Source organism: Bubalus kerabau, chromosome 3 (assembly GCF_029407905.1).
Source record: "Bubalus kerabau isolate K-KA32 ecotype Philippines breed swamp buffalo chromosome 3, PCC_UOA_SB_1v2, whole genome shotgun sequence".
Taxonomy (NCBI): domain Eukaryota; kingdom Metazoa; phylum Chordata; class Mammalia; order Artiodactyla; family Bovidae; genus Bubalus; species Bubalus kerabau.
In genome coordinates, this window is record NC_073626.1 from 159,011,398 (window position 1) to 159,025,994 (window position 14,597).

The window sequence follows — 14,597 nt, forward strand, 5'->3', positions numbered from 1 at the left end:
CCTTCACTCAATAGAGAAGAAAACTGGAAACTGAGCACTTAAGTGAGAAGCAAGATAGTTCTGACCTCTCCTCTAAAAGGGGTCCAGAGAATGAATCAAAGGCAAGGTCAAGGGGCCCCAAAGAACATCAGGAAAAACAAGTTTCTCCACTTTCTTAGGCAGCTGAAAGGATGGGGAAGATAAGCTGAAGTTGCCCAGGCAGCTTGGAAGGAAAGGAGCCCACAGATAGGACGGAATCTATTTTTAAAGCAGAGGTGGAGCCAAGTTAGCACAGCGGGTCCTGTGCTCCCATGAGGCCTGGTGACAGGTCACTGCCCTCGGGGACCAATCTCCAGACTGCATTCATGACTTTCCCAAGGAATCCAGTGGAAGTCAGCAACACAGGACTGATCTCACGCCCAGTTATAGACGATCTGTGTTTTACATGTCCTTTCATGTGACAATGCCAGTTGCTAATGCAGTTTCTTTCTCCTTTCAAGTCGGTGTGCTGTAGGTGAGGAGAGCTTATATGCAAGCCATAGACTGGTTCCAGGAAGAAAATGAAATGAAAAAGCTAGATCCAGAGAGAGCGGGTCCTGGTAGGAAGGTGAATGGACTCTCAAAAGGTAAGACTGAGGAGACAAAGGTGATTATAAAGACCATGGGATGTTTTGGGAAGGGAAATTATGGCCAGGCTGATCACGTACGTAAAACAGAACTTAGAGAGCACGGAATCCAACAGGCTCATTTTACAGATGAGGAGAGGAAGCCAAGAAGGGATTTAATTGCTCAAGGCCAAATATCTGAGTCAATACAGAGATAGATGTCATAGGAGCCAACTGCTTATTGTAGCCCTCACCTACCATACTCTCCAGCCTCACTGATAGTCCACCCACTTAATCTAATGAACTATGCAAGATACCTAGGGAGTAAGTAATAACTTTAGTTTTTGCTTTTTCTGTGGATAGTAATTTATTGGTAGAAGTTGCCAAGAAATTATAGGATGTTTTGCAATCAATAATTCACACATCATTTTTCCCATGTAGCTAGTTTTCTTTTCAAAAAGCAGTTTGATTAAAAATATATAAAGACATTTATCTCTATAACATATTATAATATTAAGATTTTGTACTTAGATGGGCTTGACTTGGGGAAAGGGGGCTTAGATAAATTTTTTTGTACAGAATTTTGAATGTGTGGAGCAGAAACTCTGACACTCTTCTCTCTAGTTCTCTCTGCATTTAAATTCTTTCTTTCTTAGAGTGTCAACCAGAGTGATAATGATTATTTCCACTGTACTTTCCTTTGTTCAGACCTCACATGGGTTATAGCATAGTCACTATACCATTGACCTCTGGGCACCATATTTTAAGAGAGATGCATTTAGACATTTCAAAAGTTGATTGAAAGAAGAGATGAAGGGGAGGAGACTGAACTGTTGTCAGGTATGTGGGAGGAGACCCAGAGTATGTAGACCACCCGCCCCTTCTCCTCAAAGCCTATTTATTTTGATTGATTGATTGGTTGATTGATTTAGTGACACCAAAGTTAGATGTTGCCAAAAAGTCAGTTGGAATTGCTGGGCATTGTCTTTGGATTTTTGAAGTTGGGAGGACATGTGAATTTAGAACTTTCAGTAGAAAGTTGATGAACGGATTGGGGAGAACAGAAACCAGGGCAGAGCCTATAGAGGGGTATACAAGAAGAGTGGAAGTAGTTCAAGTAAATGCTATGATCCTTTCCAAATTGGTAAATTTATCTCTGTTCTCACAATAATTTATTTGTCCTTTTACTTATTTACTCCTTTTACTTATTTACTTGTAAAAGTACTCTTCAAATTCTCTTCAGCATTTGCTTTGGTCAGGAAGATGTCACAGCATCATGGCCTGTATTCCTTTCTTTCCCTCCATATAGGTTGATCTTGAACCAACTTGCTTAGTATAAATTCAGGTTATCATGAGATCATCCCATTTTGTTCTCTGAAATACTCTTCCAAGAATTCAGTTCAGTTCAGTCGCTCAGTCATGTCCAGCTCTTGGCGACCCCATGGACTGCAGCACACCAGGCCTCCCTGTCCATCACCAACTCCCGGAGTTTACTCAAACTCATGTCCATTGAGTCAGTGATGCCATTCAACCATCTCATCCTCTGTCACCCCCTTCTCCTGCCTTCAATCTTTCCCTTCATCAGGGTCTTTTCCAATGAGTCAGTTCTTTGCATCAGGTGGCCAAAGTATTGGAGTTTCAGCTTCAGTATCGGTCCTTCCAATGAATATTCAGGACTGATCTCCTTTAGGATGGATTGGTTGGATCTTCTTGCAGTCCAAGAATTAAGGATGTTGATATGACCTGATCCTCTACTACACCTGCATTGTATAGATCCCATCACAAGATTTCCTTAATAGCCATAAAAATAGAAAGTATAAAATGATAGACTGCTCTGGAGACCCATATTTCAAAATATTCATCATCATGTAATCATAAGTTTTAAAATGATCTGAGCAAATTTTAATGTGAAAGAAAGGAAGATAGTGCTAAGTCATGTTGGACTCTTGCGAGCCCATGAACTGTAGCCTGCCAGGCTCCTCTGTCCATGGAATTCTCCAGGCAAGAATACTGGAGTGGGTTGCCATTCCCTTCTCTAGGGGAACTTCCCCACCCAGGAATTGAACCCAGGCCTCCTGCATTGCGGGCAGATGCTTTACCGACTAAGCCATGTGTAAAGCTTTTAATATGAGACACTAATCATTTATCTCCATAAGTTTCTTTAATTTTCTGATAACTTTTTCTGATTCGTGACCCTAGAGCCAAAATGTTTGCTTACTAAAATTAGCCCCTTTATCCTTTCTCCATTTCTAATTCTCTTCTCCTTTCTTCTGTCCTTGTTTTCCTCTTTTTCCTTTCTCCTTTCTTTTTCTTTCACTTTTTTAAAGTTCCCATTTAGATCCATTATTGCTTCTTTTTGTCCCAATAGATCTTTAAAAAAATATGTACTCTAGTACACATGTATACATTGTCCTTGCAAGGAGGGGAATAACCCCTCAATAATGCAGGTCTTTGGTTCCTTTCCTATGTGCAACCCAAACACAGTTATTGGGGTCTAGAATGTGTTCTTTGTACCCTTGCTGCCCACAGTGAGGCCTGAGGAATGCCTGTATTGGTACCCTTGGGTTTTTTCTTAAATATAAAATATCAGCCCCATTCTAGATCCACTAATCCAGAATCTGTATTGTAATCAAGTCCCCAGGTGATTTCCAGTCACATTAAGATTTCAGAAGTGCTTCTACTGTAGATCAGTAGCATTCAAACATTTTAGATTGATCAGTTCCATCTGTAAAAAAGATTGAGTATATATATACCTTTAATATTTATATATTTGAATTATATGTATGTTTTTCATCAATATTAAACATCAGTAAGTCTTCCTATAAGCAATGCATATTTGAGTCTTGTTTTTTAATTCAACTTTGAAGCTTCTAACATTTTTTTTTTTTTTTAGTGATTGCCCTAGAATTTGTGATATATATTTAGAGCTAATAAATTTCAAAGGACACTATTCCACATCATGGGTAGGGCAAGGACTTACTTGATAATGACAGAATATTTCCAATTCTTCTTTCCATCGCTTAAAACAATGCTGTCATTTATTTCAATTATCCATAAGCTACAATTACTGAATATATTATTGGTATGACTATTTTGAACATGTTGTTATTTGTTAGGTCAATTAAGATCTAAAAATAAAAGATTTTATTTTGTCTTCATTTATTTCTTCTCTAATACTCTTCCTTCCTTTCAGATATATGTGAGTTTCTGACCTATACAGTTCTCCTTCTCGCTGTAGAACTTTTTTACATTCTTTGTGAAGCAGGTCTTGGTAACAAATTCCCTCCATTTTTGTTTGTTTAAGAAAGTCTAGTCTTTATTTCTCCTTCCTTTTGAAGTATAATTTTGCTGGATACAGAATTTGAGATTGGTGATTTTTTTCTTTCAACATTTTATTCCACTACATTCTCTTTGTGCTTGAACTGTTTGTAATTTTTACTCATATTCCTCTGTAGGTAAGGTGTTTCATTTTGTGTGTTTTTCTCTCTGGCTTCTTTCAAGATTTCCTTTGTGTCTTTGATTTTCCAGTTTGAATGTGATGTTCCTATGTGAATTTTGTTGTTGTTGTTGTTGATATTTATCTTGCTTTATGGTTCCAACTGTAGGCTTCTGTTCCTAAGCACTGGCACCTCTGTAATTCTCTGTATCCACTTGTCTCTCCAGATTGAGGCAGTGATTTACTCTGTGACTTCAATTCTCTGATAGGTTTAAGAAAATTGGTTGATTTTTGGTTTGTTCTGATTTTTCTTATTGTGAAGATGGCAGTGACATTCAGGTCTTTACATGTCAGATCAGAAACTAGAAGTCAAAGTCTTCTCTGTATTTTTAAATTAAAAAAAATACATTTTTATTGATGTTTAAAGGTTTTCTTCTCACATTTACATATATTGTCATCCGCATAGCTTTGGGGTGAACACAGCACACCTTGTAGATCACTGTTAATGACCAGGTATTCTTTTCTAGTTTCGTGCTATTGTGGCCAGAAAAGATGTTTGAAATAATTCTTATCCTCTTAAATTTGTTAAGGCTTGTTTTGTGTCATAGTAGGTGATCTATTCTAAAGAATATTCCATGTGAACTTGAAAAGAATGTGTATTCTGGGTTTTTTGGACATAATATCCTGAAAGTACAATTAAGTCTAACAGTTCTACTGTTTCAGTTAAGATCTCTGTTACCTTACTGATTTCCTGTCTGGAAGATCTGTCCATTGATGTCAGTGGGGTGGTAAATTCTCCTACTGTTATTTTGTTCACTTCAATTTCTCCCTTTATGTCTGGTAGTAATTGTTTTAGGTATTTAGGTGCTCCTACATTGCATGCATATATGTTAATGAGGGTAATATCCTCTTCTTGTATTGATCCTTCTATCATTGTATAGTATCCTTCTTTATTGCTTTTGTTGAGATACCCCTCATCCAAGGTAAGAAGCAGCGGATGCGCTTTGCTGGAGCAGCCGTGAAGAGATATCCCACGCCCAAGGTAAGAGAAACCCAAGTAAGATGGTAGGCGTTGCAAGAGGGCACCAGAGGGCAAACACACTGAAACCATACTCACAGACAACTAGTCAATCTAATCACACTAGGACCACAGCCTTGTCTAACTCATTGAAACTAAGCCATGCCCGTGGGGCAACCAAACACGGGTGGGTCATGGTGGACAGATCTGACAGAATGTGGTCCACTGGAGAAGGGAATGGCAAACCACTTCAGTATTCTTGCCTTGAGAACCCCATGAACAGTATGAAAAGGCAAAATGATAGGATACTGAAAGAGGAACTCCCCAGGTCAGTAGGTGCCCAATATGCTACTGGAGATCAGTGGAGAAATAACTCCAGAAAGAATGAAGGGATAGAGCCAAAGCAAAAAGAATACCCAGCTGTGGATGTGACTGGTGATAGAAGCAAGGTCTGATGCTGTAAAGAGCAATATTGCATAGGAACCTGGAATGTCAGGTCCATGAATCGAGGCAAATTGGAAGTGGTCAAACAGGAGACAGCAAGCGTGAATGTCGACATTTTAGGAATCAGCAAATTCAAATGGACTGGAATGGGTGAATTTAACTCAGATGGCCATTATATCTACTACTGCAGGCAGGAATCCCTCAGAAGAAATGGAGTAGCCATCATGGTCAACAAAAGAGTCCGAAATGCAGTACTTGGATGCAATCTCAAAAACGACAGAATGATCTCTGTTCGTTTCCAAGGCAAACCGTTCAATATCACAGTAATCCAAGTCTATGCCCCAACCAGTAATGCTGAAGAAGCTGAAGTTGAACAGTTCTATGAAGACCTACAAGACCTTTTAGAACTAACACCCAAAAAAGATGTCCTTTTCATAATAGGGGACTGGAATGCAAAAGTAGGAAGTCAAGAAACACCTGGAGTAAGAGGCAAATTTGGCCTTAGAACACAGAATGAAGCAGGGCAAAGACTAATAGAGTTTTGCCAAGAAAATGCACTGGTCATAGCAAACACCCTCTTTCAACAACACGAGAGAAGACTCTACACATGGACATCACTAGATGGTCAACACCGAAATCAGATTGATTATGTTCTTTGCAGCCAAAGATGGAGAAGCTCTATACAGTCAACAAAAACAAGACTGGGGCTGACTGTGGCTCAGATCATGAACTCCTTATTACCAAATTCAGACTTAAATTGAAGAAAGTAGGGAAAACCACTAGACCATTCAGGTATGACCTAAATCAAATCCCTTATGATTATACAGTGGAAGTGAGAAATAGATTTAAGGGCCTAGATCTGATAGATAGAGTGCCTGATGAACTATGGAATGAGGTTCGTGACACTGTACAGGAGACAGGGATCAAGACCATCCCCATGGAAAAGAAATGCAGAAAAGCAAAATGGCTGTCTGGGGAGGCCTTACAAATAGCTATGAAAAGAAGAGAAGTGAAAAGCAGAGGAGAAAAGGAAAGATATAAACATCTGAATGCAGAGTTCCAAAGAATGGCAAGAAGAGATAAGAAAGCCTTCCTCAGTGATCAATGCAAAGAAATAGAGGAAAACAACAGAAGGGGAAAGACTAGAGATCTCTTCAAGAAAATTAGAGATACCAAGGGAACATTTCATGCAAAGATGGGCTCGATAAAGGACAGAAATGGTATGGACCTAACAGAAGCAGAAGATATTAAGAAGAGGTGGCAAGAATACACAGAAGAACTGTACAAAAAAGATCTTCACAACCCAGATAATGACGATAGTGTGATCACTGACCTAGAGCCAGACATCCTGGAATGTGAAGTCAAGTGGGCCTTAGAAAGCATCACTACGAACAAAGCTAGTGGAGGTGATGGAATTCCAGCTGAGCTATTTCAAATCCTGAAAGATGATGCTGTGAAAGTTCTGCACTCAATATGCCAGCAAATTTGGAAAACTCAACAGTGGCCACAGGACTGGAAATGGTCAGTTTTCATTCCAATCCCAAAGAAAGGCAATGCTAAAGAATGCTCAAACTACTGCACAATTGCACTCATCTCACACGCTAGTAAAGTAATGCTCAAAATTCTCCAAGCCAGGCTTAAGCAATACGTGAACTATGAACTTCCTGATGTTCAAGCTGGTTTTAGAAAAGGCAGAGGAACCAGAGATCAAATTGCCAACATCCACTGGATCATGGAAAAAGGAAGAGAGTTCCAGAAAAACATCTATTTCTGCTTTATTGAGTATGCCAAAGCCTTTGACCGTGTGGATCACAATAAACTGTGGAAAATTCTGAAAGAGATGAGAATACCAGACCACCTGATCTGCCTCTTAAGAAACCTATATGCAGGTCAGGAAGCAACAGTTAGACCTGGACACGGAACAGCAGACTGGTTCCAAATAGGAAAAGGAGTACGTCAAGGCTGTATATTGTCACCTTGTTTATTTAACTTATATGCAGAGTACATCATGAGAAATGCTGGACTGGAAGAAACACAAGCTGGAATCAAGATTGCCGGGAGAAATATCAATAACCTCAGATATGCAGATGACACCACCCTTATGGCAGAAAGTGAAGAGGAACTAAAAGTCTCTTGATGAAAGTGAAAGTGGAGAGTGAAAAAGTTGGCTTAAAGCTCAACATTCAGAAAACGAAGATCATGGCATCCGGTTCCATCACTTCATGGGAAATAGATGGGGAAACAGTGGAAACAGTGTCAGACTTTATTTTTGGGGGGCTCCAAAATCACTGCAGATGGTGACTGCAGCCATGAAATTAAAAGATGCTTACTCCTTGGAAGGAAAGTTATGACCAACCTAGACAGCATATTGAGAAGCAGATACATTACTTTGCCAACAAAGGTCCGTCTAGGCAAGGCTATGGTTTTTCCTGTGGTCACATATGGATGTGAGAATTGGACTGTGAAGAAGGCTTAGAGCTGAAGAATTGATGCTTTTGAACTGTGGTGTTGGAGAAGACTCTTGAGAGTCCCTTGGACTGCAAGGAGATCCAACCAGTCCATTCTGAAGGAGATCAGCCCTGGGTTTTCTTTGGAGGGAATGATGCTGAAGCTGAAACTCCAGTACTTTGGCCACCTCATGCGAAAAGCTGACTCATTGGAAAAGACTCTGATGCTGGGAGGGATTGAGGGCAGGAGGAGAAGGGGACGACAGAGGATGAGATGGCTGGATGGCATCACTGACTCGATGTACTTGAGTCTGGGTGAACTCCAGGAGTTTGTGATGGACAGTGAGGCCTGGCGTGCTGCGATTCATGGGGTGGCAAAGAGTCAGACACGAGTGAGTGACCGAACTGAACTGAACTATCTGATAGGAGTATTGCTATCCCTGCTTTCTTGTCATTTTTGTTTGCATTAAATATATGTTTCCATGCTCTCACTTTCAATCTATGTGTGTCCTTAGCCCTAAAGTGTGCTTCTTATAAGCAGCATATTGTAGACTTTTTTTTTTAATCCAATCTGACACTCTGTGTTTTTGGATTGCTGCATTTAGTCCATTGAGATTTAAGATAATTATTGATATATATGTATTTGTTGCCATTTTTAAACTTTGTTATCTGGTTTATTTTGCTTTTCTACTCTGTTCCTTTCTTTTTGTTTTTCCTTTTGTGGTTTGATGGCTTTCTTTTGTATTATACTGTGTTCTCTTCTTTTTGGTGTTTGTGAATCTATTGTATGTTTTTAGTTTGTGGTTACCCTATTTTTCAAATATGTTAACCCATTACTGTATCTATTTGCTTTAGACTGGTAGTCATATAAGCTTAAACACATTCTTAAAAAAAAAAACAAAAACTATACTGCCTTACTCTCCTCCCCCTCATTTTGTGATTTTGATATCCTCTTTTACATCTTTATATTTGTCCTTTTGTTGTTCATTGTAGTTATAATCACTTTCACAAAATTTTTAAAATTTAAAAAACATCTGTGCAATGGCTTATTTAAGTGATTTATTTTGCAGTTGTTATTTTTTCTTTCCTGCAGATTCTTGTTTCTTTTCTGTTTAGAGAATATCTTTCAATATTTCTCTTAAGATAGGTTTGGTATTTCTCTATTCTTTTAGTTTTTGTGTGTCTGAGAAATCCTTTATCCCTCCTTCTATTCTAAGCAATAATCTTGCTGGGTATCTTATGCTGCAGGCTTTTTCCTTTCAGGTCTTTGAATATATCTTGCTACTTTCTTCTGATCAGGCATTTTTAACTTGACTTCACACTAGAGAATTCTGAGAAGTTGAAAGGAAAGAGGGAAAAAAGAACAGTAGTAAATCCTTCTTGTTACAGTTATAAAATTATAACATAAGATAGAGGTGCATTACAAGTTATTAAGAAAAGGATACATTATTCAAAACTACTGCTGGAACAGTTGGCAAGCTGGAAAAAAATAGCTTCTCACCAGAAAACACATACCAAATTAATTCTTAATGAATTAAAGATTCAAATGTCAAAATAAATAATAAGTAAAAAGCTTAAAGAAAAGAAACAAACAAAAAACGCTTCCCCCTTCCCCCCACCCCAAACAAGGATAAAAACAAATGCCCACGTCCTACTCAAGACCAATTAAATCAAGCTCTCTGGGAGAGAATTTTTTGTTTCAAAATCTCCCTAGATGATTCTAGCATGTAGCCAAGGTCTAGAAGATCTGTTCTTGCAGATCTAGAACTTAGAATATACACCAGAGGCAATTTTCTGCTTCTAGTGGTTTAGCATGGGGCTATCTATGACACCACAGGAAAATACTAAGACAGAGCAGAACAAGCTGTTCTCTTTCTGTGCTAGGCTTGCGTTCTTTGTGACTATGTCTCCTATAACCACAGCTCAAGGGAGGTCGTGTGGTAAGCAGAATTCTAAGATGGCCCTTCGATCCTGGTCCCACGAAGTTCATGCCTTGTATAATCTTCTTTCCTAGAGAATGGGTGAACTTGTGAGTTGTTCCTACCCAAGAGAGTATAGCAGACTTAATTAAGATCCTATTCAGTTGATTTTGAGTTAATCCAAAGGAAGATTATTCTGAATGGGCATGACTTAATCAGGCAAGATCCCTTAAAACAGGGACTGGACACTACCTGAAGTGAGAGGAGCTCCTTGCTGCTTTGATGGAGTTCCCTAGTCAACCTTGTGGATGAGAGCACTCCCTGGTCAATATCTTGCATGTAGCTTAGTGAGACCCTGAACAGAGGATCCAGCTAAGCTATGTCCAGGATCCTGACCCATGGAAATTGGGAGATAATGTGTATTGCTTTAAGCTCCTCAGTTTGTGATATTTGGTTACACAGGGACAGGAAAATAATATAAGTAGTTTGGCTTAATGGAGAACAAATTTTGTAGTCAGATACATTTGGGCTCAATTCGTAACTCTGCTACTAGAGGTGTCCCTTCTGATGCATTCTGTAGGATTACTGGAGCTTCCGTTTTCTCGTGGGCAGAACAGAAAAAAATAATTCCTGCCTTGCACACACAAGAAGGGGATTGTGAGAAATTCAGATATATGAATGCATGCGTGGTTACTCACTTCAGTCATGTCCGACTGTGTGACCCTAGGATTACAACCCACTAGGCTCCTCTGTCCATGGGATCCTGCGGGCAAGAATACTGGAGTGGGTTGCAAGCCCCCCTCTAAGGGATCTCCCCAACCCAGGGATCGAACTCATGTCTCTTATGTCTTTTGCAGGTGGGTTCTTTACCACTAACGCCACCTGGGAAGCCCAGATAAATGCATCAGTCAGTGCAGTTCAGTCGCTCAGTCGTGTCCGACTCTTTGCGACCCCATGAACCACAGCATGCCAGGCCTCTCTGTCCATTACCAACTCTCAGAGTCCACCCAAACCCATGTCCATTGAATCAGTGATGCCATCCAACCATCTCATCCTCTGGCATCCTCTTCTCCTCCTGCCTTCCATCTTTCCCAGCATCAGCGTCTTTTCAAATCAGCTCTTCACATCAGGTGGCCAAAGTATTGGAGTTTCAGCTTCAACATCAGTCCTTCCAATGAAAACCCAGGACTGATTTCCTTTAGGATGGACTGGTTGGATCTCCTTGCAGTCCAAGGGACTCTCAAGAGTCTTCTCCAACACCACAGTTCAAAAGCATCAATTCTTCTGTGCTCAGCTTTCTTTATATTCCAACTCTCACATCCACACACGACCACTGGAAAAACTGTAGCCTTGGCTAAGATGGACCTTTGTTGACAAAGTAATGTCACTGCTTTTTAATACAGTGTCTAGGTTGGTCATAACTTTCCTTCCAAGGAGTAAGCATCTTTTAATTTCATGGCTGCAATCACCATCTGCAGTGATTTTGGAGCCCAGAAAAATAAAGTCAGCCACTGTTTCCACCTCTATTTGCAATGAAATGATGGGACCAGATGCCATGATCTTAGTTTTCTTACTGTTGAGCTTTAAGCCAACTTTTCCACTCTCCTCTTTCACTTTCATCAAGAAGCTCTTTAGTTCTTCTTCACTTTCTGCCATAAGGGTGGTGTCATCTGCATATCTGTGGTTATTGATATTTCTCCTGGCAATCTTGATTCCAGCTTGTGCTTCCTCCAGCCCAGCATTTCTCATGATGTACTCTGCATATAAGTTAAATAAGCAAGGTGACAATATACAACCTTGATGTACTCCTTTTCCTATTTGGAACCAGTCTGTTGTTCCATGTCCAGGTCTAACTGTTGCTTTCTGACCTGCATACAGATTTCTCAAGAGGCAGGTCAGGTGGTCTGGTATTCCCAGCTCTTTAAGAATTTTCCACAGTTTATTGCATAAAGTCTTGCTAATCGAGATGCTCAATGTAGGAAGTTCTTGATAGCTGGAAGTTGTTACTCTTACCGTCAGCATAGTTATTAGTGTCAAATGTATGAGACCAGTGGTATTTCTGAATATGCCTTTGACATGGAAATTTTCACTTTGTCTATCTTGTTTCCAAAGAGATGGTTCAGCTCTTCTTTACCCCCTTAAGAGTGGGATGATCTCATGCAAAGAAAGCTCTCCTGAGAAGGAGTTTTGGTAACCTTTCACCAGCCAGTATTCTAGTATTCTGAACAAGCAGGCCTTACTGGGGTGGAGATGGCAGGGAGGTTTTTAGATGACCAGTGTGGATCTCTTTTGCTTACAATGGAAAGTCATTCATTCACATTTGTTTTTTAGTATAAACAGAAAGTGGTTATCACTTTTCAGATTACAACCTGACAGAGGTTTGGAGTTTTAGCCGTTAGAATAATATCTATCTAGCAATTTATAGCACACAAGCTGCTTTCCATAAACATAATTTCATTTCATCCTCACCACAGTGCTGTGAAGTAGGCATTATTTTCTTAACTTTGCAAGTAAAGGAATGAAAGTTCAGAGAGTGTAAATAACTTACCCAAAGTCCCAAAACTAAGGAGGGGCAGAAAGGAAAATTATTTTCAGGTCTGTACCTCCAGTGTGCTGTGTTTTCCACTCCATCAGATGGCTTGGCTTTCTAAGTTTATGAACTAATTTCCTTTTTCTCCCTGAGATAACTAGCCCATTTGGGTCTATGCCTCTGAGGGGCTTAACACCAGCATTACTCCTATGTCTTTCAAACTAAAGAGGTAGTTAAAACTATTACCAGTCCATTAAACTGGCCACCTGGTCAGCAGGTTGCTTGGATCACATCTCACTTCAGATCGTGGAAACAGATGAGCCATCAGCATGAAGATTTTGGTATTTTTTTAATTATCCAGATTTGTTATTGATACTCTCGATCTTTCTTAGTTGTGGGTGAGTATGAGTGTGTCTGAATGAGTGTGTAAATGTGCATCTGTTTCCTTTAAGAGGAAGGCAAGTTTTCTGAAAGACACGAGAAACAGAGTAAGGAAATTTGCTAATTTACTATTGAGGAATTTAAAGACTTGAATAAAAATAAGTAGAGTATGGGGCTCTGAGGTTAAAAGACAGTCCACAAAGGACTAGGCAATGACTAAATACACTCACTGAGATAAAACATGGCACCTTTCGTAGTGCTCTGTCTTGCTAAAGACATTTTTACACATCTTCACGGTACTGTATATCCATTTAATTTCCATTTCTCTCCCTTGTTTGCTATAACTTTTTCAGGATTTTTCTCCCCTGCTGTTTTCATGACAGGCTTGACAATCATTTTGCTTTGCTGCTGACAATGAGCGTGCTAAAAGGCACTTTCTCTGCATCTGCTCTCCACACAAATGGCCAATGTGATCTTACCACTGGGGACGTTAATGCAGTTCTCCGGAAACACAGTGGGCCAGGGAAGACTGGTGAGGCGGAACGCTTGAGTGCTTCAGTTAACTTGCACTGAACTTGCTTAGAAGAGGTAAGCGGGCTTCCTCAAGTCTCCCCAACACAAGGGATTTCAGAGCCTTGGCTCTGTCTGCACTCTGCTCATCAGTTCCCTTCCTCCGAACACTCTTTTTAGGAGAAGATTTAGAACTTTGTTCCCAATAGGCATAACGTTTCCTTTAAGCAAGAATGCCTTTTAGAGGTCCATTGTACAATGTCATACCTATAATGAATAACACCGTACTGTACACTTAATGTTTTAAGAGGGTGGATCTTAAGTTCTGTTATAAAATAAAATTTACCCTTGGCCTCTTTTCTGTTTTCTATGATTTCAGTGCAAAATACTCAACTTTGCTGTAACAATTTCACATCGTTTATTTATTTCTCACCAAAATTAACACTTTTCTTTCTGATTATCCTTGATGAAGAAATCACAGTGCATGACCACTGGGACTCAAGACCTCATGCGTGAGAAAAACATGGATCACAAAAAGATCCATGTACCATGTATTCATATGTTGCAATAAAGGGAACTGGAGGTTTATACATAATTAGGTTGTTTGGTCAGTTACAAAGAACATTCAGAATTTGGTAAAATGTTATAATTTCTTTATGATTCAGACATTTCTAACAGATTTCTATACCTCTATAACTAGTTTAAGTAAAATCATTGTTGAAATGCACCTCACTACAATATTTAGTTATTATTTACAATTGTATAATATTTGAGATTTGTAAAGATTCTAAATAAAGGTGTGCTACTTTGAATAGAGAGTAAATGAATGAGTTCATGGTTGACTTTATTTTGATGTTTATGTATCTTATGGATGAGAAGTAGGAGAGAACAGAGTGCAGAGCAAAGTACTGGGCGGGCTCAGGCTCCACCAGCTAAGCCACATGGGTCAGGTCCTTGGAGCATCTCTGGCATCAGGTTACTCACTTGTAGAAGGAGAGAGTCAGACGCCATGATAACTTGAGTCCATCAGACTCCAAGACTTCCCTGGTGGTTCAAACAGTAAAGAATTTGTCTGCAATGCAGAAGACCCAGGTTCCATCCCCTGGGTTGGAAGATCCCCGGAGAAGGAAATGGCAACCCATTCCTGTATTATTGCCTGGAGAATCCCAAGGACAAACAAGCCTGGTGGGATCCAGTCTGCCACTGCTGCTGCTGCTGCTAAGTCACTTCAGTCATGTCCGACTCTGTGCGACCCCATAGACGGCAGCTCCCCCGTCCCTGGAATTTTCCAGGCAAGAACACTGGAGTGGGTTGCCATCTTCTTCTCC

General features: G+C 39.8%; 1 long non-coding RNA gene across 1 annotated transcript; it reads left to right on the forward strand.

The window, feature by feature from the left end:
* Positions 1-357: 357 nt before the first annotated feature.
* On the forward strand, positions 358-14,092 carry LOC129647837 (uncharacterized). The gene is made up of 2 exons (XR_008712534.1): positions 358-605; positions 13,143-14,092. It is a non-coding gene; the product is annotated as an uncharacterized LOC129647837 (long non-coding RNA).
* The last annotated feature ends 505 nt before the right edge of the window (positions 14,093-14,597 follow it).